Consider the following 26994-nt stretch of genomic DNA (forward strand, 5'->3'; position numbering starts at 1 on the left):
AGCAGCGTCAGACGGAGCCAGGGATTACAAACAGGCTCTAACTGATTAAGCGAGACTTTTTTTTTCTTCAAAGAAAAACGGAAATTAACAGGCAAGCATCCTCCTGTCTATTATCATTATTTTGTTATCGTTACTGCAAAAGAGATTTGTCAAAGAGTCAGCAACAAAGAAGCCCTGGGTGAGTTATAACTTTCTCTTTTACATACGGAACTAAGGAGGAAGAAAATCGAAATAGCTTATCTTTGTTTTTTATTGCAAAAAGCTGGCATGGAATTGAGCATTTTAAAGATATGAACGGATGAGAGGTATCTAATTTGAAGAGAAGATTTGATTTATTTGATATTTGAGTATTATATGTCTGGGACTATTTTTTCTGGTCTACTTTTTTTTTTGGCGAATCTGCTTATTCCTTATGCCACTAATCATTTGGACACTGTGAACTAAATTTGTTTTGGACATATAAGAGATAAGGCAGTTCGTGCTGTCTAGAGGGTGATGTCATCTGGCTTGGAAGATTAACTCATTTGTGACTGGAAAAAGAAATAAACTGTTCTTTGCTTGAGAATAGTGACTATATTGGAATTGAAGGGGTTTTGTTCTTTTGGTTTTAAGAATGACAATCAAGGAGGTGGCTGAGACCCTGGATGTTCAGGAAGGGGTTCTCTCTCTAAATATGTTTCAGAAAATAATGAATGAGATTAAGCTAACAAAACAAGAGCTGGGACAGAACAGACAAGAGACAAAAATTGGATTTGGCAAAATGAGACAGGAGCTGAAAGAAATTAAGGATTCTATAACTGGACAAGAAAAAGAAGATGAAAGAAAGATCAAAGGGAAGGTTCAAGCCCTGGAGATTGGAATAGATTTATCAAATATGGACCTGGAAAAAGATTTGGATTTTATGGTTGTGATGGATCCTAAAGACAAATATTACTGTTTGGAATTCAACGCTGTCCCTGAAGGAATTGGTGAAGAGATTAGAGATAAAGATATCAACGACTCGAAAAAATTCCTGGATTGGAAGGATTTGATGGAACTTGAAATAGAGAAAGTTTATAGAATAAATTCCAGATATGTGACAATGGAAAAACTCTCAAGAGATGTGTTAGTGCATTCTGTAAAAAAGAGGAACAGAGATACAACTTTACAACAACATTTCAGTAATACATTCAGAATTGATGGCAAGAAAATATCTGTGATGAAAGAAATCCCTATCAGACTCTTATTATATGACTATGGCAGCAAGACCAAGATTATTGGGTGTGCAAAGATGGAAGATGGAAGATGGAATCAATACTGATAATGGGAGAATGGGAGAAGAGCTATTGAAATTACTGGACTTAGTAGACCTGAAGAGATGGATTAATTGACATGTCTATTTGGAGAAAAATTGATGGATATATATCTCAAGGATTAGAAACTTCTCTTTGACTTTTTGTGGAAAGAATAAAATGATGTTAATGAGATTTGATACCAATTAAGATAACCACTGGAGGAAGGTGATTGTATAATTTTATTAAGAGACAGGTTTGTTATATATTATAGACTTATAGCTAATCTACGACAAATCGGAAGTCAATAGTTTTATTGTAATAGTTATTAATTTGTTTTGTTTGTTTTGTTTTGTTTTTGAAAATTTGAATAAAAATTAATGATAAAAAAAAGACTATCTCGATCAGGGAGGCTGTTGGGCAGCTGGGTGGGGCGGTACACCAACAGCATCTTTAATCTGTCTTTTAGACCCACATCAGATGCAGACCCTCTAGTTCCCTCTCCAAGGCAGAGAGGTTTCCCAGTGAGGGAGAATGAAATCTGGTGAACCATGGCAACCCCATCTGCCTGGTCTTCTAGTCTGGGCTGGTGCTGCACCAAGTACACAGTGGGGCAGAGCTGTGTAAGGTCTGGTCCACCCATGTCTGAGTAACGCACACCAGGTCAGCAGCACTCTCATTGATTAGATCATAAATGAGCATGATCATAGTACATACCACCAAGCTATTGGACACAGTGGAAGAGCACTCAACAGTACCATGGGGCTGTGGGGAGGCAAATATAGGCACAAGATGCAAGCATCTATTGTCCCGTCTCTGCCCTCCCCACCCCAGCCACGCCTACTTCTGCTCTCAGTCACTGAGCTGGATGATAACTCCATATCTGGCACTATTTGTCTCCCCCCCAGGCACATGTTGTAAGCAGTCAATAACAACTCACAGCAAGCAACACACTTGAACTTTGGGGTGGGGTGTCAGCAGTACGCTGATGATACCCAGCTCTATTTCTCTGTAACATCTGAATCAGGAGAGGGCATGTAAGCCTCGGACTGGTGCCTGGACTCAGTGGTGGGCTGGATGAGGGCCAATAATGAACTGCCTTCAAGTTGATCCCAACTTATGACGACCCTATGAATAGGGTTTTCATGGTAAGAGGTATTCAGAGGTGAATTGCCTTCCCCTGAGGCTGAAAGGCAGTGACTGGACCAAGGTCACCCAATGAGCTTCATGGCTATGTAGGGATTCGAACCCTGGTTTCCCAGGTCATAGTCCAACACTCTAACCACTACACCACACTGGCTCTCCTGAGGGCCAATAAACTGAGTCAGAATTCTAGTAAGACGGAAGTGCTGTGGGTTGGTGGTTCCGAAGTTCAGATAATTGGCCAATTGCCTACTTTGGATGGGGTTGTACTCCCTCTGAAAGAGCAGGTTCATAGTCTGGGGGTGCTCCTGGATCCATCTTTGTCGCTAGAGGCTCAGGTGACCTCAGTGGCTAGGAGTGCTTTTTACCAGCTTCAGCTGGTAAGTCAGCTGTGGCTGTTTCTGGACCAGAATAGGCTGACCACGTCCATGCACTGGACAACCTCCAGGCTGGATTACTATAATGCACTCTATGTGGGGCTGCCCTTGAGGTTGGTCTGGAAGCTGCAGCTGGTGCAAAATGCAGTGGCACAACTGCTCACTGGGGCAGGATATCACCAACATGTTAACCTACTGCTAAAAGAATTGCACTGGCTGCCCATTACCTACTGGGCCAAGTTCAAGGTTTTGGTTTTGGTGTACAAAGCACAATGCAGCTTGGAACCAGGATACCTGAAAGATTGTCTTACTCCTTATATACCCAATCGATCACTGCACTCTGCAGGTGAAGGCCTCCTGCAGATAGCATGTTATCAGGAGGTCCGCTCTGCACAACCTAGGAAGTGGAACTTTAATGTTGTGGCACCTACACCTTGGATTTCCCTCTCCTTAAATATTAGACAGGCACTATCTCTGTCACCTTTTTGGGGCCTACTGAAAACCTTACTCTTTCAACAAGCCTTTTAAGTAGAGACCTTATCCCAGTCTGCATCTGTGTTGGAATTACTTTTTTAGATTTTTTAAAGCTTTTTTTAAAAAGATGTTTTTAAAGATGTTTTGTGTTAATATGTTTTTTAAGATGTTTTGTTGTAATGTTTTTAAAGACATTTTGTGTTAATATGTTTTAAAGTCTTTTGTTTTTAATATGTTTTAGAATGCTTTTAATGTTTTTGTTTTGCTGCCCTGGGCTGCTTTCGGGAGGAAGGGCAAGATATAAATTTAATTTTAAAAAATCTCCCAAAATTTAATTTACATTTTTTAAAACAGCAGGTTAGATGCATCAAATGGCACATGTAGTTTGCCCCTCCGTAAATGCACACATTTGTCATCCACCCTTCACATGTTTACTATGGTGAAAAGCCAACCTTGGAAAGCAGGTATTGAAATAAAATATGGTGTGGCTTTGAATTGAGGCTTCTTCTGCAATTTCCACGGGCTCCAGCAAGCTGCAGCACTGCCTCAGAATATCCTGTCCCCTGATCTCCAAACAAACGAGGGTGGGGAGAGGGAGAGAAACTAGTTCAGCACGTCAATTCAGATCTCTCCCTCCCTCCACCGCCCCACTTTTCCTAGTTCCCAAACAACAATAATAAAAACCTCATAAACTACACAACGAGAGACCTTTTAATTTAATGACAAAAATATCCCCTCGCTACTGCTTTCTGTGCATATTCTGCACACAGGGGGACCCAGAGGACTGGGAGATGCTTCCCAGCTGCTTTTCCGAAGGCGGACATTTGCTTGACATTGTATTTAATGGGCTGCTTATTGCCTCGCCATTGAATAACACACTCCCTCCCTCCCGCTCCTCCATCTTTCTTACTCCCGCTTCGCTGAAATATTCACCACCACAGCGTTCCTTTCAGGGGAGGAAAAAAGGCGGGAGAGGCTGCTCTCCGCAAAGCGATGAGACGAGTGTGTTATGCTATATTACAAATTTTTGGTTTAACAGCTGCAACATTTGGTCCATGGAATATGTGAAGTCTTATTATGGCGATGTTTGTTTTGTTTTCTTATGACTTACGTAAGGCGAGTGAGGAATCATTTACCAGGATATCACATAAAACAAATATCGGATAGACCAAAATGAAGGAGACGAGGAAAAGATGAGAAGCTCGCTCGATTTGGAGCGCACACACGTACACGCTCTATTTGATCACTATCTTTCGCACATCAATGCCATATATGTGTATGAAACGGGGGGGCACCTCGGTGACGCGTATATTATGGAATGCTCACATTTTATACTAATATTTTGGGATTTTACGCGACACGTTTCGTCTGTCCTTAATTAGTTATGCATCTCTGCCAAATTAAGGGCTTTAAAAGTCTTTATAGGATTTCTGCATTTTTAAATGGGGTGTGAAAATTGGTTGAGACTAGGGATATTTAGAGTTATGGCAACAATATTCTTTGAAATGTCTTTTCTCTAAGCCCTTCAAGCAGGATGTGACAGAAGTGTTATGTGAGGTGGAGGTGGGGGGCATGGATGAGCTACTTACACACATACACACACACTTTAAAAGGGTTTGGAAATACCTACTTTCTTGGCTCGTCTATGTTTCCCTCTTTATATATATATATATATATTACATGCTATAAGTCTATGTGTTAGTATCACAGATGTTGTATCACACTGTACTTATATGTACTTATGCTGTGTTGATATGCCAAGTATATTTATGCTCAGTCTGTACTCTTAGATGGCTATATAATAAAACCGTAGTAGGGGTTTGGCGGACAAACTGTCTACAGTATAGTGGCGATGTTATTGTCTCTTCCCCTCGTATATTAGTCTTTCTCTTTGTAGTTATGGGCTGAGGCAGATATAGCACGGAGGTGCCTGTTTGTGTCTGCTTGTTGGGGCAGTGGGAGGCGGCGGCAGGGGTTGGCTAAGCGCGTAACAGGAGGGATGGATGTGTGTATGTGTGCTCCGAGACTTCCTGTGGTATATTTATGACCAGGGCTTCGATTTCCGGTAGCTGATACGAGCTCTCTCTCCCTCTTTCTCAGAGAGCATTTAATAATATCACCGAGGAGAGGAGGAGGGTAGCTTTCCTGCAAACACACATACCCACCAGTGGGGTGAGGAGGAGGTGCAGGAAGACAGAGGGAGCTGCCAGTGAACGGGGATGAAAGACACCTTCCCATCTCAGACACAACACTCTCCCCTCCAAGCCTAAACAACATCCGATTAATAACCTCACACCATCCAATATCACGAATAGACCACAGTCTCTCCCCCCACACACGAACACACTCCACATTCCTATGGACGGGCACGTGCAGGTAGGTAGATATCAGAGCTCTGGGGAGGTGGGGAGGTGGGGAGGGGAGCAGAAGCGAAATGGCGTGGATGTGAGCCTGTGTGAGGGGTGCATATGCTCTATTATTCCGTGTGCATATTGTGAAAGGGATGGCAGCTTATAAGTACTTTTAACAACTAACTGGTTATAATATGAAAAGTCTTCCTCTTTTTTTCTTTTTTCTTTTTGGTGCCCCTAGGGCGGGAGAGCAGGTCTGCTAGAAAGGGGATAACGCACATACTTACTTGTCCTTATCATTTAAAGGTGTAAGGGAGATAGGACAGTTATTGAATGGTGGGAGGAGACGAGATAGGCGAGAAGCGTGTTTTTAAACCTGTCTCTCCGGGATGGCATATTTGAATGGAGATGACCAGCGCGAAAAGCGTTAGACCTCAACCCCGCACTTAAGGGGGAGAGGGTCATCAGTGCTTGCATTGATCAATGTTTGTTTGTGGGTCTGTGTGTAAGTTTATTAGAGCATGAAAGTAATGAAGTGTGGCTTTTTTCTTCCTCCTTTGGCGGGGTTAAAGGAGAAGAGGTATCTTTGTTGTTGTGGCTTAAAGATGTGAGTCGATAGCTATGTGAAGGAGAGAGATGGCTGAATTTAGAACTGTGCAGGGAGCGGGGAAGGAAGACTTGGCAGGTGTGTGCGGGGTCGTGAAGAAAGTACGTCTTCGGGGTAATTATGGCGACAGGGTTGAATCATGGAGATGACTGCACGCATTTGTAGAGCAAGCATTTCTATACGTGGCGATGTGTAGGGGCAGGTGTGCCTGTAAGGAGGTATGTGTGCGTATCTCCGGGGAGCAGACCCCTTACACAGTAAGAAAGGGGTACATGTGTGATTGTACGTGACGGCGTAGGTAGGAGAGCTATGACGTGACTCTTTTTGAGGCGAACAGCGCGCTCCTGTACAGGTCTACTCAGAAAAGTAAGACCTTCTGAGTTCAGTGGGGCTTACTCCCAGCAGGTAAGTCGGTATAGGACTACAGCCTGCACCTGCGCTTGCTTGGCTCGAGTCGGGACGGCGATGGTAGTATGGAGAAGCATTGTATTATGAGGTAAAAAGGTGTGCTCTTATGACGGGACAGTGTGGAGGGGCACTGCGAAAGCGCTCCTTCCTTCCTTTCTTATTAATATGAATTCGTACGGACACACGAGTGTCTTGTTCTTGGAATTTCGTCTGGCAAAAATCAGTCTCTCTATTTTGACCTAAAAAGACGAAAATGAGGAGAGACGGAAAAGGCGGGAGGGGGCAGATGGAAGAAGAGTTTCGAGGGAAAACTTGCTGCTTTGTTAAGTCAAGTGTAGAGCTTGCCGCGGGGGCGGAGGAGGTGACAATATTCCTCTAGTAACTAGAGTCTAGCTGGCGTGGAGTTTTCTCTCACATGCACACTCCTTCCTCCTACCCGTGTAGTGTAATGTTACACGTTTGCTTACTGATTGCTAATTCTAACCGAGTAGAAAGAAAATGACAAGAGGGATCTCTCGTTGTTCCTGCGCACACGGGGAGACTAGCAAATGCATCCATTGCTGTCCTCCAAAGCACAATCCTATGTACACATTGAACTCGATGGGGCTTACTTCTGAGTAGACACGTATACAATTGCATCGTTAACCCTGGCAGAAGTCAAAGCCAGAGACTGCTAGAAGAGCTAAAGGCTGATTGGAGACCCAACAAGAAGCTGAAGGGAGAAAGGGATTTCCTTCTGAAGTTAAAGCTCCACTATTGCTTTCCCTGCAATAGAAGGGAAGAGTGGATTTGTATCCCACCCCCAGTAATATTAAGTTCCAGTTAGTTTTTCAACCTGAATTAAGGTGAGATTCAAGTGACCATAAACATATTGAAACCTCAGTAACAGGGGCCCTGTTGCTGAATGCCTTCTTTATTTTCTCACTCTCCTTATACACCACTGTTACCAAGACTTGCAGAACATCATAGGTTACTTCCAGAGTATTCACTGAGCATTCATCTTGATTTGTTAGTGAGATTAGATAATGGTGGCTATTTATTGAGCATTCATTCTTATTTGTTTGCAGGAAGGTCAGACAGTGTTGTGTCAAGCAAGTGTTATACCACACTTTCCAGTTAATTTCCCTTATTGCAAAAAGTCCAAACTTTTGGGGAAGCAGATGTGTTGTGCAAGAACCCCCAGTCACCTGTATCTGCAAAATCTGAATTTGCAAATATGTGATTGAATCCTACTTGAAAATAGTGACAGTCTGGAAGTGCCCTCAGTCTGAAAGATGATTGTTAGGTGTACATGGTGTATAGAACAGTCAGCTTTCAAATCTTTCTGTGAGAGCCCATCAGCAGAACTTCATCTTTCTTCAGGATCCACATATTCTAGTTATTTTCACTAACTTTGAGGTCCTCTGTCTTTTGAATGTATTGTCTTCAGCATCCACTTGCATCCTATGAAACAATGGGGGGGAGTTCTTTAGTAGTCATTGATAAGCAACTAGGTGAACAACCCAGACCCAGGATTTGCTTCTCAATGGATGCTGTAGGGTAGGGTGAATTTGGGGGCACTAATATTATTATTTGTTGTTTAAATTAGACTTCTATAGTGGTAATAATAACAATAATATATATATATATATATATATAATGTTTAATTCTGTGGTATCCAGCAGAGGTATCACTAGATAATTAAAAAAACTCAGGGCACAAACCCATGACACAAATTTGTATAAAATGTAAATTTGTTACTTTATATGCATAAATGCACATTTTGATCTCTGAATAAATTGTTTTGTTAATTTTATTTAAAATGTATTTAGCCTGTTCTTAATTGATGAATGATCATAGGATGGGTACAGTAAAACAATATAAAAATCAGCATTCCACAAGACAAAAAGCAAGAGGAGATAATAAATCCTCAAAATGATAATACATAATCAGGGCCTAGCACTCATACCCTGGGTAAATAAGGGGCAGAGCAATCCAACTCAGGGGAAGCCGGTGGAAGGGATGCCGGTGGAGGAGGAGCCAACGGGAAGCTCCATGGCATCTATTTGCTGTTTGGGACCTGCCAGGCCAGTGGAACATCAGCTCAGCCAGGAGCTGTGTGCATGAATGGAAAAGAAAAAGCCAGCAAATAAGCACTCCCCATTGACTTCCATTATAATTATTTTCTTTGACCAACCTTTTTCTTGATGTATCTTTGGCCTGGATCAGGACCTGCAGAAGTGCTCTGCATGAGAGTTAGATCTTGCATAAGTTGCCCCTCCTCTGTAGAACACCCTTTTTTGGGCTTTCTGCTGGCTGCTACCAGCTTCTGCCAGCACCCCTTCCACTGGGCTGGGCTTCCCTATGGTCAGCGAGGGTGAGGGACTTCTGCTGGCAGAGCCCAGTGGAACCGCTCAGCCGGGGGTCCAGCACATTCAACTCCCCTCAGTCTGGCATAAATGCAAGTTGGATTACAACCTACAGTAAGTCTTCAGCCAGCAGCAAAAATCAAGACAGTGTGTGACTTTGGTCTCACCAGCATGGCATTTTGAAGCATGCCCAGCAGCTCTGTAAGCAAAGTTTTTTTAAAAAAAAAGTTAAAAGGTGGGGGAAGGAACAGAATAATTGAGGTAGCACAAAAGTCCCAGGGCTTGAGCTCTCTGACTGAGCATTCATCCTGATTTGTTTGCAGGACGTTTGGACAATGTTGCATTTGGCAAGTGTTATCCCACACTTTCCAATGCATTTTCTCATCACTGTTCTTATCGCAATAAATCATACCTTTTGGGGAAGCTGGTCTGTTGCACAAGACCTCCAAATCAACTTTAACTGCAGAACCTGAATTTACCAGTATGTTATTGAGCTCCGCCAAAAAATAGTGACAGTGTAGAAGTGCCCTTAGAGGGGGGAAAATCCGCTGAATAATAATTGTATGCCATTTAGCTGTTCAGTAATTATTCAAAAGTTTCCTTAAGTGAGCTAAGGGGAGAAGAGTTTATTTTTACCAAGCTACTTTCCAGAAAGTAGCTGTGTTAGCCTGTGACAGAAAAACAAAAAGAGAAGGTAGATCAGGATCAACTGGTAGATCTTTGGGTGATTTGCTCTAGATCAGTGATGGTTTCTTACTTCCAATTATTTAAAAATAGCAACAACTAACAAACTCACTCTCTCTTCCCCCCTCCCTAAATTGGGTTGCTGAAAAAGAATTCTCACGGAGAAACCAGGAGTGGATTTCTGTATGAAAGGATTCAAGTTTGGTTCTGGTGCTGATCACAAATTCCTGGGAAGAGGCTGTTCTCAGAGGGATTTTATTCCTTAATTCTTAATGTCTTGCTGAGCCGCTACTATTCAGCTGGCTCTAATTGGTGGACTTCAGGGTTCCAGTAAAAAATAAAGTAGTTCCCACAAGCCTTAAGTCTGCCCGTCCCTGGGCTAGAGCTTTTGATGAGGTGGGCTCGAGTCCACAAAATGTATGCTGCAATAAATCTGTCTTAAAACTGTAATGTATAAGCTCTTGATTTTGCCGTAACATTATAGTTGCTTTAGTAAGACAAGAAAAGAAAAAGAGAGAAGATGAAATATAGCATATTTTCATCTACTTCACGGCTCTCATTATGTAGGCTCTACATGGCTACAAACATTTTTATATGTGTTTTCTTTTTAAGAAAATTAATTGAGGCTTATTTATATTTTGGCACTGGTTCTGTTGATCCTCCTGGCTTAAAATCCAAGATCCTTTTTGATGTGTTTGTTTATTAGGTTTAAGCATACTGTATTTCACAGTATTGTTTTAAACCTATAGGCTCTCTGAAGTGTAATATAAAAGAAAAATAACTTCCTGAACTGATTGTTAAATCATACTTTCTACTTGCAACAGAGTCAAGACTTAGAAAACTAGATATACAATATGAGTAATAGAAAGAGTATGCAAAACATTGTTTTGGTTGCTGTTGAATATCATACCTGCAGTATATTTATTTTTTGTGACACTTTATGGAATCCAGTCATCTCCAAAAAGAGCAGCAGAGGTTTTTGTTCAAGGCACATTACCTGAAATGTATGATGAAAAACTATACTGAGAAATGGATAACACTCTTATAAAGCTGTTGATAGAACTTACATGGTATAGTAGCTAGAATGTTGGACCAGAGAGACCTATACTCAAATCTCCATCAGGCTCACTGCATGATCTTGGGGCAGTCACTATTGCCCTCTTCAGGTGTTTTGTTTCCATGTTAAGTTAACAAATGAGGTGGGGATGAGTGTTCTTGATCTGTCCCCCATCACTGTCCCCGTTGGTGAAGGTCTGTATTCACAGAGGCTGTTACTTCAGATCTTTGCCCTCCAACCTGTGTAGGGCAATTAGCAGGTGTGTAGTCATCTGGGGTCTCAGGGGGTCTTAGACCCCTTATTTTTTTAGGAGCAGAGTCTCAGCAGGGTCCCTATGTCTCCAGCATACTACAAGCCAATCTGCATGAAAGGGGAGTGTGTTGGCCACTGAGAAGAGTTTCCTAACATGCTTCCTTGTCCTTTCCTGCTGATTGGAAGCAACCAGAGTGAAAGGAGATGAGTCAGCCACTGAGAAGACTCTCATCAATAGCAAACACATTCCCATTTCATGCTTATTGGCTCCTAGGGACATCTGTTGTTGTGGGAGAAGGAATTAACAAGAACCTTATTCTCAACCCAGCAGTAAGAAAAAAAAAAAAGACAGGAGGGGTTGTGGCTGTGACTATCATGAAGGGACCTGCACTTCTGAATTTGCCACTACACTACTGACAATTAGTATGCGGCTAGCGCACTCATTCCCACCCACCCCCATATGTTAACTGAATGAAGAAACATAATGCCTGAACAGGGCTTAAATCTCATTTTAATATACTTTATAGGGTTGTTGTAAGTATAAAATAAGGAGACACCTTCCTTGGAGGAAGGGTAGGAGAATATAACAAATGCATTGAATAGATTCTTCTCAGATAAATATTTCCTCTTGCGTGCTTTGTTAATTTGGCATCACCTACTTAGTGTTTCTTTGATCTGACTTCTTTATATTAGACCAGAGAAACTTTGAGCAGTTTTTCTAGTCTACCTCCAAGATTGCTGATTTGAAACTCTTGTAACTACATCTAGATTTTACAATGTGTTTAAACTACAAAAACAACAACCACCCTATTTGCAAGGACAGACAGTTGTAGAATATGTGAGATGCTATCTTTAATTAGACTAACGAACTAGTCCAAAGATATACAGATTTTGAGTTTCACTGAATTCTTCATCTGGCAAAAAGGGTGTTAAGAGCATAAAAGATTGGCTTATTCTTTATATATCCATTTTTTAACCTCTATTTTTGAAAACTAAAATTAACCATGGCTGAAATTAGATTACTTTTTGGCTAGTGATGGGCAGCTTTTATGAGTTCTCAGATTACAAAATATAAAGTTAATGGAAAGTACAACAGTGCAATATGAATGGCTGCTCTTTCAAACTTACACACATACAAATAATTGTCTAGTCATTTGCCAAATGTGCATCTTTGCTAGCAAAAATTATTTGTGTTACTTTTCCAACATGATATATATGGCATTGGCTTTAAATGCAATATCAGATTTGATTGGAAGAATCACTTGACTTTGTTACCATTTCATATGTGGTTATGATCAAATGTGGTTGTGATCAAATATACTTTGTTAAGGTTTGCTTTAAAATTCCTCTTGATTTTATTTTAATTTGATTCTTCAAAGGAATAATGTAACAAATTCTGAGTTGAAAAGCTGACAAGTTATGGTAATGTGATGCCTTACTATATCTCCCCCTTACCCTCGATATATCTTTTTTAAAACCCTATGTAGTAGTCATCATGAGTCCAAGACATGATCTAATCTTTGAGAGTTGTTTTCTACATCAGACAAAAGCATACAAATGTATCCCAAACAGGAAGCTCTAGGCAATCCTGGCTCGCTCTCTGACAAATATACCTACATAATACATGTGTTTGCAATCATACATTTGTAATTCACACTTTGAATTTTTATTCATACAGTGAAAACATAATGCGTAAAGTTGCTTTTGGCACTAACATTTTTGTTGTCTTGTATAGAACCCACAGTCAGGGCTGATTCACACGGAAAGTAAACTTCGGATTAAAGACGCAGCTTTTCCCATTGTGGTAGATTTGCAAGGTTCACACTACCTTCCAATCCGCTGTTTTCCACTACCTTCCAATTCACTGTTTTCCATTCACATATGGAAAGGTTTAGTATTGCTGTTTCCTTGTGGCCTTGCCCCAAATTTACATGTTTACTCTTTCCAGAGTATTGCTAATGGAGATGGGGAGGGTTTTTTGTTTCATTGTCTCTTGTCAATTACATGCCCAAGCCCAGAGAGAGTGGGGGGGAGTTGCAATTGACAAAAAACTTTTTTCTGTCAGTTTCATTTCCTCCTGACATATTTATAGCAAACCCCCCTTTTTATTAAGTTCGTATGAAATGCAATTTTTAGTGGATGTGCGTGTGTGTGTGTGTGTGCACCTTCTGTCACATCGCTCACACAGTGCACAAGATTATTTTCTAATTATCTTGGGACAGTCACTTCATGTGGAGCCAGAACTTGCCTTTCTCTTTCACCGTGTAAGGCCAATGATTATTCCCCTCCTGCTCCTGTTCTGCCCACTCTCTCTCCCCTCCTTTCCCCTCAGCCTTGTCAAGAAAGCAAAGTCTTAACTATCGGAAGTTTTACTTGAATATTCCTCATTATCCTTTGCACTAGCTGAGATCTTAAAAACACCAATTCGCCCCCACCAAAAAACCAACATGTGCCCAACTTGGTTCGACAAGGAATGTAGGAAGTCCAAACATCATTTAAAAAACATTTATCTAACTTATCAGAAATCTGAAGAAAAAGTTATTCCACCTGAATATCATTTAGCTAAAAAAAGCTATAAAAATTACTTACTTATAAAAAGAAACAGGCCTTACGGAATGACTGGCTGTTATTAACAAACGCCTCTTTAAACAATGACTCCAAACTTTTTTGGGCGTTAGTCACAAACGCCCTTGGCTCATCTGTGCCTGTGCAATGTACCATTTCTCCTGATATCTGGGAAAGTTATTTTTCACGACAGTTTGCAAAAAACAGTGAAAATCCTGGCTGGCCTTCTCTTTCACTTGATCCAAATTTTCTACCAAAATGGCCTCCAGTAACACATACAGAGGTGATTGCTCTAATAAATACTCTTAAAAATGGAAAGGCCCCAGGGATTGATTTGATATTATCAGAAATGTTAAAAGTAAATAAGGACTGGTGGGCACCGCTGTTAGCATCTCTCTATATTCTTATATATCTATCAGGAAAAATCCCTGTTTCTTGGTTAGAGGCGGTGGTCATTCCTCTTTACAAAAAGGGTGATAGGGGGGATCCGGCAAATTACAGGCCTATCAGCCTTCTTTCAGTTGTGGGTAAGACCTATGCAAGCTTCCTAAATTCCAAACTACAATCCTGGCTAGAAGAAGAAAACATTTCGGGTAAAGAGCAGGCTGGTTTCTGTAAAAACAGATCCACCATAGATCACTGCCTAATACTAAGATATTTGGCAGAAAAATATATGAGTGGTAAAAATAGGGGATTATTTGCAGCCTTCATGGATCTTAAGTTGGCATTTGATTTAGTCCCAAGAGATCTACTATGGACCAAATTAAGTAAGACCTTGATGGACAAACGCCTCCTATTCCTAATCAGTAGACTATATCAATCAACATCAATCCGAGTCCGCCATGGACCAAATGGTAATCTGACGCGCCCTATTTCAGTAGACATCGGAGTAAGGCAGGGATGTGTTTTGGCTCCCACCTTATTTAACCTTTTTATTAATGATCTAAGTAAAAAATGCAGTTCTGATAATTTCCATTCGCCAAAAATTGCTGATGTAAGATGTCCCATCCTGCTATATGCAGATGACACAGTCCTGATGTCATTTTCAGAAATTGGACTAAAACGCCTTCTTCAGGTATTTATGAGTTATTGTAAAAAAAATCTCCTTACCATAAATTTTACAAAATCTAAGATTATGGTTTTCTCTCATAGGTCTCAGAAATTAAATTGGAAATTTAAAGGCCAAAAAATTGAACAAGTAAAGAAATTTAAATATCTTGGAATTAATTTCTGTTCTTCTCTTTCGTGGTCTTCCCATATCAGGACTGTAATTCTGGCAGCGCAAAATACCTCGAAAGCTATTATTAGATTTTTCTACACCAAGGGCGGTAGATACATTCCTGCTGCATTAAAAATCCTTAAAGTTAAGTTACTACCTCAACTTCTCTATGGCTTCCCGATTTGGATAGAAAATTTTAACGCAAAAGTTGAATCGGTACTCTCAAGCTTTTTGAGGGCTATTTTTTGTTTACCTCGTTGTGCCTCTTCAGCAGGACTCTACCTTGAGGCTGGAATTTCCTCAGTTGAGTGCACAGCATGGCTGCAAGCCTTTAGATATTGGTCCAAGATGGCTTATTCAGAACCTTCCCTGGGTTATCTCCATCTAATATGGAAAGATCCTTTCAAAAGCCATTGGTCCAAAATATTTGATGAAAAATTAAACTACTTAGGCCTGTCTAAAGAACTCATGGTCACCTGGGATTTCAGGGTAGCCAAACAAAATTTAGACCAGCGGATAAAGGATTTAGATTGCCAATACTTAACGTCTAAGGCACGTTCCTCTTGCTCTCCCCTTTACTTTGGCTTAAGTTTTCGCTCTCCCTATCACGCATTATATATAGAAGAGTTGAGTCTCCCACATTATAATTTTTGTTTTCTCGGGCCAGATTCAATTGTTTACCTTCTGCACTCCTGTCAGGTCGCTTCAATGGCATTTCTCTGGAAAACCGTTACTGTATTTGTAAGGCGAAGTTGCCAGAAACAGTTGGACATGTGCTTTTGGAGTGTGAATTATATCTGGAGGCAAGAAAAAAATTTATTGTGCCTCTTATCAATGGCTTTCCTGGTAGATCTATAGAATGGAAAATAAAATATCTTCTATCAGATAATCTTAAAGATAAAACTGAACAAGTTGCAAAATTTTTGTTTATAGCCCAATCTACACGTAAAAGACTGGTTCATGATAAATCTGAAAAATTTAAATCCTTTTAAAATATTTTATTGTATTCTGTTTTTGTATTTTGTTTTAAAATGGGTCTATGACTGTATAATAAAGAATTGAATCTTAACTGTGGGTCCCACCCTGAAGTTTCCCTTTTTTCGTTTGGTTATTGCTGATCTCTGGGAAAAGAACAGGTGATGAGAGGGCGCAAGAGAGAGATCGGCGTGGGTTATGCATGTGTGCAAGCTTGTGTGCAGCTGCTGAAGTTGTTAGTTGTTATGCACTCTGGGCTGTCCCATTTCTATCGTGCCAGGGCATAGATGCTGCCAATGCCATCCCCACACACTTCACAGCCCACCATTCCCTTCCTTCCTGCAGATCGGTAGCACTGTGCGGGAAAGTCGCGGGGGAAAGTTGCAAAGCCAGAGGGAGTTTGGGTGGAAAGAGTTTGAACAGAAGTGAAGGAAGGCACTTTACTGGGGGAGAAAGGGGCGAAAGAAAGGAGGGCTGCAGCAGTTCAGGAGCAGTCAGTCATAAATTGCTTGTTGAACCACTGGAAGCAAAATGGAATTCATGGAGAGTTTAGTGGGCAGAGAAAGGGGAGTATCTGAATGTGGCAATACACCCCCCAGCAAAAAACATTGGAGCAAAGCACCTACATGCAGTATAGCACCCTGCATGTAGGTGAATAGCACCCTGCCAAACCCTCCATTCAAGCATATCGGACCAAACAATAATTAGGTCTGGATACGAATGCTTGAGCCAAGTGAAATCATGAGTGATCCTACACAGCAAATGGATACCTGGACGCTGCACAAAATCTCACCCAAATGCACCAGTAACAAATGGGGCCGATGAGCCGAAGACATGATCCGACAGACCAATGGCAACAGCTCTCCCCATAACATGCCCCTCTTAGCTTCCCAACAGACCACAGCATGGGCAGAGAACTGCAGCTGCATCCCAATCACTGAAGAAGCCCTCCTGTGGGCCCAGAAGAGGATGGAATGCCCAGACAGGATGATCCTCACAGGGACTGGAAGGTTCCGTACACTTGAGGGAACAAGAGAATAACAACGTTAGAATCACAACTGCATGTAGGCCTTAAAAGCGTCAGATCGCCATCTGCCCATTGCCTGTATACTTTCTGCACACATGCCCACTAGGGCTGCAGCCGTAGCTGCACCAATGTGGAAGGAATGCAACCCATACACTCCAGGATCTCGCCCATTAGCCAACAAGGCCCGCCAAACAACGGCCCAAAATTGAAACTGAGTCAGGGCGGATCCGTCGAGATGTATGAACAGATAACGCTGGCCCACTGGCGGTATGGAAAGGAAGTTCCTTAGAGCAGAAACAGGACACAGAATAGATACTGGGCAACTACGCAGTGTCACGATGCGGCCATGGCCCTTCTGGTCAGTCTTGGAGACATGCAAGGAGAGCATAACATGATCTTTGCCCAAAATGCAGTCACCAGAGCACAGGGCTCGATAAGACACATCATTCTTGGATGAAGCTAGAACTTCGCCGGGGCGAAATGCACCATAAAATGCCGTCAAAGCTACTGCAGCAAAAAGCTGTGCCTCATAGGGAGAGGAACATAAAGAGCCAAACAAGGGCAGAATCTGAATGAGAACATCAGAAGTGAATGGTCTCCTACGATCAGGGACCCTGGGAGTGGAACGTGACCAACCCTCAAGGACCTTCCTGACCCTAAAATCTACTGTATGATCCTGAAGGCTCTTAGCCTTGGATATAAAGGCCAGAGCAGAGAGGTGGCCAGAGATAGTGCTCACAGAAATATTCTGCCCTTTTAAGAAAAGCATAAATTGCAATAAATGAGATACTTGAATCGGTCACACATGAGGGAGGGCATGCAAGGCTCGGAATGCCCAGAATTTCTTAATACCATGCTGGTAAGCTCTCTGCGTACTAGGAGCCAGAGCGGGAGCAATGGCAGCCCCCACTTCTAACTCCCAAGGGTCCACAGGAAGGATGGAATCGGGACCGGGTTGAGTGCAACTCCAGGTGCTAATTCCCAGAAGCGCGCCATCTGTAAGTGGGAGAGGGCATCAGTCACGCTATTCTGCAAACCTGGAACATGTTGAGCAACAAACAAAATATTGAAACATAAGCATTGCAGAATGAAAGCACGCACAAGGCGCATCACACAGGTGGATTTAGAGGTCTGGGAGTTCACCACATAAATTGTGGCCATATTATTGCACCAAAAACATACTGTGCGATTCTGGAAAGCAAGAGGTCAGACATGTACTGCAACTACAATAGGAAAAAATTCCAAAAAGGTCAGGTCAGAAGTGAGCCCAGAAGCCCTTCAAGTGTCAGGCCAACGCTCCGCACACCATTGGGTTCTAAAAATTACATCAAAGCCCAAGCCTCCAGCAGCATCAGAGTGGACCTGTAATTCAGCTTCTAGAAGCAGATCCTCTCTCCAAAAGGAACAACCATTAAAGCCCTCCAAAAAGGTGAGCCACATAGACATCCCTCATACCAGCTGTAATCCTAATGAAATGAAAACGAGAATGGACACCCTTCATGGCAAAGACACCAAAAGAATGCTTGGCTGGGAGAAACCACATTGGAGGCAAAAACTAAATGGCCCACTAACTCTTGAAGTTGAAGAAGTGTAAGATTTTTCAATGACACTGCTTCACGAAGTCACTGCTTCAGAGCAATCAACTTATCAGGGGGCAACAGGGAGCACTGCTCCACAGTATCTAACTGAATACCTAAAAAGGTAAGGCAAGATAAGGGACCCTCCAACTTTTCAGGAGCCAGAGAAACACCCAATTCATCGGTCAGAGCCCCAAAGCCTCGACCAAACGAACACACTGCGAGCTGCCAGCAGGCCCCACAAACAAAAAATCATCTAGATAATGTGCCGTGAGGGAAGAATTAGTGCGCTCCCTAACAGCCCACTCCAAAAAGGAGCTAAAAGCCTCAAAGGCTGCGTAAGATACAGAGCAGCCCATTGGCATAGCTCTATCAACATAATATTAACCTTGGAACATAAAACCCAACAAATTGACATCCGAAGGATGTACCGGGAACAAGCGAAATGCAGACTTGATGTCGCACTTTGCTAATAACACCCCTTTACCTGCCCTCCGGACTACTTTAACAGCTTCATCAAAAGAAGTGTACCTAACAGATGCCCTTTCCTGGGGAATCCCATCATTAACTGAGCCACCTTTTGGAAAGGACAGATGATGAATAAGGCAATATTCGCCTGGCTGCTTCTTTGGCACTATCCCCAGTGGGGAAATTCTCAAGTTTGGAAGGGGAGACTTGTGCCAACAGTGTGAAAATGTTGCTTTTACACTATTGGCACAATACACTATATGTTGTATGTTTCCTGACAATACCTGTGTAGCATCCAAAGTTACCTGAAGAACTTCTGCATAAAATGACATTGGAGCAACAGCCATTTATTCATAATTCTCTTGACCTTTGTTCCAAAACACTGAATTTTGTGGGTTCTAAAAAATCAATCAGCAGTATTGGGTGAATTATTTTGTAAGGCAGAAATTATAGTGTATCGGTGCTCTAGTATGTTTCCTTGGTAACAAATACACTACACAGACTCCATAATGAGGTTCTCAGTCTGCCAGCAACTGTGTATATTGCCTTGCTCAGTAATTGTGTCTTGAGTGAGTACGAGGTCTTATTTATATGACTATTCAAACACATGCTATAAAAGATAAATTATACTGAAAAATGAAACTATTCCACCTATGGGAATATATTTTGTTATATACAGAGTGATATATTGTATAAAGGTTCCAGTGTAAAGCAAAATATTTATTCTGCTTGAGAGATTTTGTATCTAAAGGTATAAGCACATAATATGTACTGCTCATGTGTCCTAAGCCGGCAGTACAATAAGCTCATAAATTCAATGGGTTGTTCCATTTTTATGTGCAGTCTGATCCTATGTGTGTTTACTCAAAAGCAAGCCCCAGTGAGTTCAGTGGTGGATAAGTTAATGAAAATGTCTACAGTGTGTGACAGTGGTGAAAAAAGCAAATTTCATACTAGGAATGATTAGGAAAGGGATTGCAAATAAAACAGTCTCTGGCTTAATGCTTTTATATAAATCTATGGTGCAGCCACATTTGGAGTATTGTGTACAGTTCTTATTGCTTCATCTCAAAAAGGTTATTAAATTGTAAAGCTGGAAAAAGTGAACCAACATAAGAACATAAGAAGAGCCTGCTGGATCAGGCCAGTGGCCCATCTAGTCCAGCATCCTGTTCTCACAGTGGCCAACCAGGTGCCAACATGATGAAGGGTTTGGAGAACCTTTTGTATGAGGAAAGGCTTATGTGTTTTTCAGCTTTTTAGTTGGACAGGGTGTGTGTGTATGTGTATGATAAGATTATAAAATGATACATGGTGTGGAGACAGAACACTGGGTTCAGCATCCAACCCTACCATGACAAAACTCCAAATACAAGATAGGGATAGCAGAAGAAGATGAATGGCTGAAAGGGACAGGAAGCCACATGGGAACGGGCTAACTTGTTCCAGTGGCAGCAATTACTTAGCTTCCACAGTTGACAGGGTTCCTTGTGCCGCATTGTGGGGGATGGGAGCACCTCATGAGCAATAGCCTACTCAGGAGTAAAGACCTACTCATGAGGCAGAAAGTGGGTGCAGTTGGAAATCAGCATATAAAAGGAAGAGGCGAGGGGAGCCCAAGGAGGAAGTTCTGTCTGCTCAGGGAGAGTAATAGGAGCTAGCTGTCTCAGTAAGCCAGATACCCTGCTTCCCATGAGAGTTGACTTGAGACTCTCCCAGTGAGAGATGTTGACAGCTCTCTTCTGGTGGCCTCTACCTGAGTGAGCTAACCGGGACTGCTTATAAGGGTGCTTCCAGACAATTTGATATCTTGCAAATGGGTTGTTGAGATCCAATTTTTCTGAGTGTGTGATTGCCCTGTGAGAGGAAAAAAATGTTCTTACTGTCATCATTGCCATGGCATCGTGCAGGGGCAGCCCAATGTGATGCCCTCCAGATGCAGTTGGACTCCAGTTCTCATCAGCCCCAGCCAACATAGTCAGTGATCAGGGATGATGGGAGATGGAGTCCAACAACATCAGGAAGGCACCATGTTGGTTATCCCTGGAATAGTGGGTTGGACTTAGAAAGTTTTCTGTGATCTTTATTCTGTCTACCTAAGGCAGCCTTTCCCAACCAGTGTGCCTCCAGATGTTGTTAGACCACAACTCCCATCTTTCTTGACCATTGGCAATGCTGGCTGAGGCTGATGGGAGTTGTGGTCCAACAACATCTGGAGGCACACTGGTTGGGAAAGGCTGACCTAAGCTCTTTAGTAAATCAAGGACTCACCCAGAACCAGAGAAGTGCAAGAGGGGTACTTACGAGATAGTAAATCTAGGAGAGTTTCCCATTCTGGAGGTCAGTGAGGTTATTGAAAGAGCAGCTGTTGATATAATCAGGAAGCTGCTTTCACAGAATGTTCTGGTAACCAATTGAATCTGTATGCCTCAGGAGATAAGAGACCATCCAAATTAGTCCTCCATCCCTACAAAGATTGGAAGACTTTCTGCCTCTACTAGGTAATAATCTGTCCATCAGCTATCAGTTAATGGCCCAGTTCCCTTATTCCCAAGTCACCTGACTCCATGTCGATGTAGAACAGTGAAATGTGACTCTTTATGTGTTAGATCCATGATATGCTGCGATAGTGTCAAGATAATCAGCATGACTGTGAAGTATCCCAGCGTAATAAGTCTAGAGGATCTCAACACCAATTTCATGGCCTCACTGGCATTCACTAACACTGAGTCCATTAGAACCTGGTAAAACAATAAGTAAACCAGCAGAATCCCTAACTTGTCCCTGATTCCTGCTGCCACGCACAAATACAGGCCATGTTTTGCACTGGAGACAAGGCAAAAGGGGTGGCATCTTTGTAGATCGATATAATACCACATCCTGTACATCCTACTCTGGGCTGGATCTGGACTGGATAGTGAATGAACTGTGTTGGCCAAATGTGGTCTTCCCTATCATCCAGCCAGGTTTCAGTAACATATGCCAAATCAGTAGCTTTATCCTGAATCAAATTGGATGACAGATGTCTTGTTTGGCAAGAGCTAATTATGCTGCCTCTATAAAGTGAAGTTGGTGGAAAGATATTTGCCCATATGCTCACAAGCAATGATATTGATTTGGAACGCAATATGGGTTCTGAACTGCAATAGGCTTAGTACCTTTTTCAGTCTACCATAGCATTTGGAACTTCTGCAGTTCCTGTGAAATGTATATGTTGTTAGTTATGTTGTGTTTGTTCCTGCTACAGATTTGTTTGTAGTTCCCACCTCGCTTCAGTTCCAGCTAGCATCTTGTTAAATAAGCCATTCTGAAGCATTGCATAGCATTCTAATATGCCAATCTGCAGAAAATTAGGGTTGGTCACCTTCTGGGTGTAATCAAAAAGAACTCTCTGCCATAGGAGAATGTACAAAGTGGAATTTTATTTTTATTTTTCTCTTTGGCATGACAAATGCTCCATTATGCTAAGCTTGTGTTTTCTTGAACCAGCTATTTGTGGCAGCAGTGGAGTGTTACTCTAATACAGAAATAGACAATTTGTATGGGAGGTTGTTATTCAACAGAGCCTTAATTTACAAGAAACATAGTACACTTTAATTGATCCCTTGTAAGTAAGCTGCACCTGCTTTAATAGACATATCTTGTTGTGCACGTATGTACAATTTCTGAAGGATGGTTAAAATAAGTTTGCTTTAATCAAAAGCCAAGGCAAAAAAGAAACAATAGTATTTTAAGGATGGTATTACGGCTGATGTGTGATTGCTTACCTAATAAGTCAGGGATGATAGGTGGTTGTTCCCCAAATGGGATCTAATGACTGGAAGGTTCTCTCCCTGTCTCTGAAAAGTGATACCATTCCACTAGTGAGAGGGGCAGACAAATGACATCATTGTATTTTGAACTGGCAGACAGAAATGCACACCACCTATATATTGAGGGAGGGCAGTTAGGTTGCATCTGCCAGCTATGTAGCATATAGAGCTTTTCAATGTGGGGAATTGTGGGCTAAACATGATCCCCCCCTTGTGTAGAGGAGCTCTATATGTCTAAGAGCAGTAATGGCCCCCTCTCATACCTGGCAAATATATGGTCACAGCAGGGGGGGCATGGCTAGTATATGCGTTAGTGTCAGAGACTGAGACTAGACCATGTGCTCCTTCACTCTCTCATCCAAAGGAAACTAAATTATTCAGGACTTCATTGCTCAAAAAAGTGGGAGGTATGTAATAATACATATTATTAAGCACTAGAAATGAAGGGTGGGAAACGTTTATGTGGTTCACTCCTTCCCTAGTATGAGCAGACGCAACAAACCATGATCCCTGGGTCCGAACCAGGAACTGTGGTTTGTTTCACTTAAACAAACCATAATTAGCAAGCTAATGACAAATCCAGGCTTCACATCATGGGTTATATGGAGTGAAACCACCATTTTTATTTTTATTTTTTGTACTTCTGCAGACCTTAGGGTTCCCTCAAGCATGCTGATATCTTCCTCTTGTTTCTCAATGGGTTGTGTTAGCTACTGTTTTATTGGCACCAGCTGAGTTTGTTTGCTATTAGTGGAATTCAGGATTACACAGTGTAACATTAACCTGGGCAGAATGATAGGAGTTCCTAGTGTTCTGGCAAGTTACAAGGAAGAGTAGGAGTTGAAAGTGTACTGGATGACTTAGTTGTGAAATTCCTGTTCTTCATTTCCTTTGGGACCAAGGATGGTGGACTAGATAGTTATTTAGTCTGATTCCACAAACTTTTTCTTATAGTATATCTGCTATAGTATGTCTGCTGTTGTATCATCAGGTTAAGTTACACTTTCAAATTGAATTATCATTAACTAAATAAAACACTCAAGTTTCAGTTACAGAAGCTGGATTGGTATTACTCTATCATGTGACTTTATTCAAGTGTTGCTCCACTTTGTCCATAATTATCCACTCAAGCTGTGAAAGTGTATAGTAAATTCTGAAAGCTAATGCAACAATATCATTTTCTCCACACACATAATTGTACTGTACAGTATTTCATACAGTAACAGCGCACCAGAAATCAATTTATGATATATATTAGTAGAGAAATGGTTTCTTTTTGCTTTTGGACTGGATTTTCAGGGGATTTGCAAAGAAAAACAACAATCTCATTTTCATGTTGTTCACCCATTAGAATTATTTAACTGAAAGTATTTGAGGGTATGTGGTACACTCTGTTGTTTTTATATCTTCCAGACATTTAGGAGAGGAAACTGAAAAGGCAGCACCAGATAAACATGCATCGTATATAATAGCATTACTGCTAAGGAAATTTAATTCATTCTTCAGTTATGGGTTTGGTCAGATGAGTTGCATTCAGTTTGAGAAACAGTAATATGTGTGGTGCAGTCTCAAGTAATCAGTCACAGAATATAATGGATTTTTTTATTGGGTATGTATTATTTATTGTCTTGGATATAAATGTTCTGCAGATATCCAGTACCACCATTATCTGCATGCAACTGGATACTCTGTATTATGGTGGCAGAAGCGGAGCAGGTGCTATTTTAACTTTCTGCACAAAGGCAGGTTCAAACTACTCTTGTTGTTTTAGTCATGTTTTGAAATACAGTGTAATTCTATTTATAAACCAATTATCCTTTCTGCTATGGATTGAAAGAGTAGTGTGTAATGATAAATGTGTGGTGTTACCCTAAACTCAGATGCATACTCAGATGTAGGTCCCACTGAATTCAATATTACTGACTCCCTTTGAAGTGTGCACAGGATTTCAGCCTCAGTTGTCCCCCCCCCAAAAAAAGCAGTTTGACGAATTGCTCACTGTGTATATACTTATCCTATTTTCATCTCTGGCAGACAGGGGTTGTAGGCTTCTGTATTGTTTCAAAAACCTGCAAAATATGTTTGACTGAAACAACAGTGGGACAAAAAAAATGAGTGCAGGCACCATGGAAACCAATGCCAAACTATTTTCAAATATCCAGTCTATCAAAGACCAGACCTAGCAAATCTGTCACTTTGGACAAAATAAGCTCATCTCCTCTCTCTAATATGTCACACATACTCATAACAACATGCATATGTGCACACATAAATATGCCCTTCATTCCTGCCTAAAAAGCCATCGTGCCCAACTTCAAAGTGTATGAATCCACCATGTGGGATTTCTAGGTTATACTTTGACCAGCTATCAAGAGATATGTTAAGGACAGAGGTTGAGAGGGAATATATGCTGCTTTTGAACCTATGTAGACAGTTGCTAGGAGCAGCTGAAGCACACTTGCTCTGTTCTAGCATACAGCAAGAGAAACTGTTGTTCTGGGTCACACTTTGTGCCCAGGCCCTTATGAAGGTGGGGCTTTGCTTTTGAAACTGCATTCCCTGGCCTGTATTTGACACTGATCTGGCTTGTACAAGGAATGCCAATGTATTTTTTCTCAGGGACCATTCTGTCCTCCAGATAGTGATCCAGAAGCCCAAAGTATATTTGACGCTTTTACTGACACCTTCAGAAGTGATTGAAATACATTAAAAATTGGTGCTGTCTAGTAGTTCATCGTTAAGGGGCACAGGTACTTAAGTATTGTTGCAGCATTGTCCAGAAAATGCAAAAGAGATTTAACATCAAAGTGTGAAATATTTGTTTCTTTTACACATTTAAAACTTTTGTAATGAATTAAGCTATGGACAAACCTTGCCCCATGATTGGTTTAACATTTGCTATGCTATCAGGATATAGTATTTTAACTATTACATTTTGTATTTCAGTATTATATCTTATTCTTTGTTCTGTGAGCCATATATACACATTCAATAAACTAAGAAACAAAAATAAAGTGGGATTCAGAATTCAGTGTAAGCAAGCAATGGCCTGAGAAAGTCCTAACAGGACTGTGACTAAAAGATCCTTTAATAGTCTCTCATGTAAACAAAGGTTGCTGACTTAAAGGACAAACATTTGGTATTCAACCATCTCTGAAATATCTTATGTTTCTGACTGTGTAGACAAACTTAGTTTTACAAAGCCACATACCAAAAATTGATTGAAAGCCCAAGTCTTTAGACAAACTGATAATTTAGTACAAACTGTATTTTGAAGGCCATATTCTGTTGTTTCCTATACATGTGCATAGCTGCTTTGATGGCTGGGGGAAAAGTTTATCTGCTCAAATCCAGGGTATGGTCTGAAGGCACATGAAGCCACCACCACCTTGTTAAAGCTAAGCAGGTCTCAGCTTGGTCAGTGGCTCAATGGGTAACTGCCTGGAAACCACATGTATGCTGCCTTGGGTTCCATGATGGAAGAAAGGCAGGATATAAATGTAAGAAAAACATAAAATAAACCTGTGCAGTAACATGATACAGGTATGTGAGCTACTGGTTCATCCGGATTGCCTATTAATGACTAGAGTAATGAGTCAGACTAGAGTAATGGACTCTTTCCGTGCTTGCTTCCTTGTTGTTGTCATTATGTGCCTTCAAGTGACCTCCAATAGGATCTGTTATAAACCACCCTGCTCAGATCTTGTAAATTCAGGTCTGTGGCTTCCTTTATGGAATCAATCTATTGCTTGTTTGGCCTTCCTCTTTTTCTACTCCCTTCTGTTTTTCCCAGCATTATTGTCTTTTCTAGTGAATCATGTCTTCTCATTATGTGTCCAAAGTAAGATAATCTCAGTTTCATCATTTTAGCTTCTAGTGACAGTTCTGGTTTAATTCGTTCTAACACCCAATTATTTGTCTTTTTTGCAGTCCATAGTATGCACAAAGCTCTCCTTCAGCACCACATTTCAAATGAGTGGATTTTTCTCTTATCCACTTTTTTCACTGTCCAACTTTCACATCCATACATAGAGATTGGGAATACCATGGTCTGAATGATCCTGAGTTTGGTGTTCAGTGATACATCTTTGCATTTGAGGACCTTTTCTAGTTCTCTCACAGCTGCCCTCCCCAGTCCTAGCCTTCTTCTGATTTCTTGACTATTGTCTCCATTTTGGTTAATGAGTGTCCCAAGGTATTGATCATCCTTGACAAGTTCAATGTCCTCATTGTCAACTTTAAAGTTATATAAATCTTCTGTTGTCATTACTTTAGTCTTCTTGACGTTCAGCTGTAGTCCTGCTTTTGTGCTTTCCTCTTTAACTTTCATCAGCATTTGTTTCAAATCATTACTGGTTTCTGCTAGTAGTATGGTATCA

The 26994-nt window shown here is 41.2% G+C and overlaps 1 protein-coding gene across 1 annotated transcript in view; it reads left to right on the plus strand.

Moving 5' to 3' along the window:
• Positions 1-5229: 5229 nt before the first annotated feature.
• The window catches only part of KIAA1958 (KIAA1958 ortholog), a 134772-nt gene continuing 113007 nt past the window's right edge, over positions 5230-26994 (plus strand). The window contains exon 1 of the mRNA XM_061609656.1: positions 5230-5641. The gene's annotated coding sequence lies outside the window, so the exon portion shown is untranslated. The remainder of the gene's footprint in view (positions 5642-26994) is intronic.

The sequence above is a fragment of the Rhineura floridana genome, chromosome 1, assembly GCF_030035675.1.
Source record: "Rhineura floridana isolate rRhiFlo1 chromosome 1, rRhiFlo1.hap2, whole genome shotgun sequence".
In the NCBI taxonomy this organism is placed as follows: domain Eukaryota; kingdom Metazoa; phylum Chordata; class Lepidosauria; order Squamata; family Rhineuridae; genus Rhineura; species Rhineura floridana.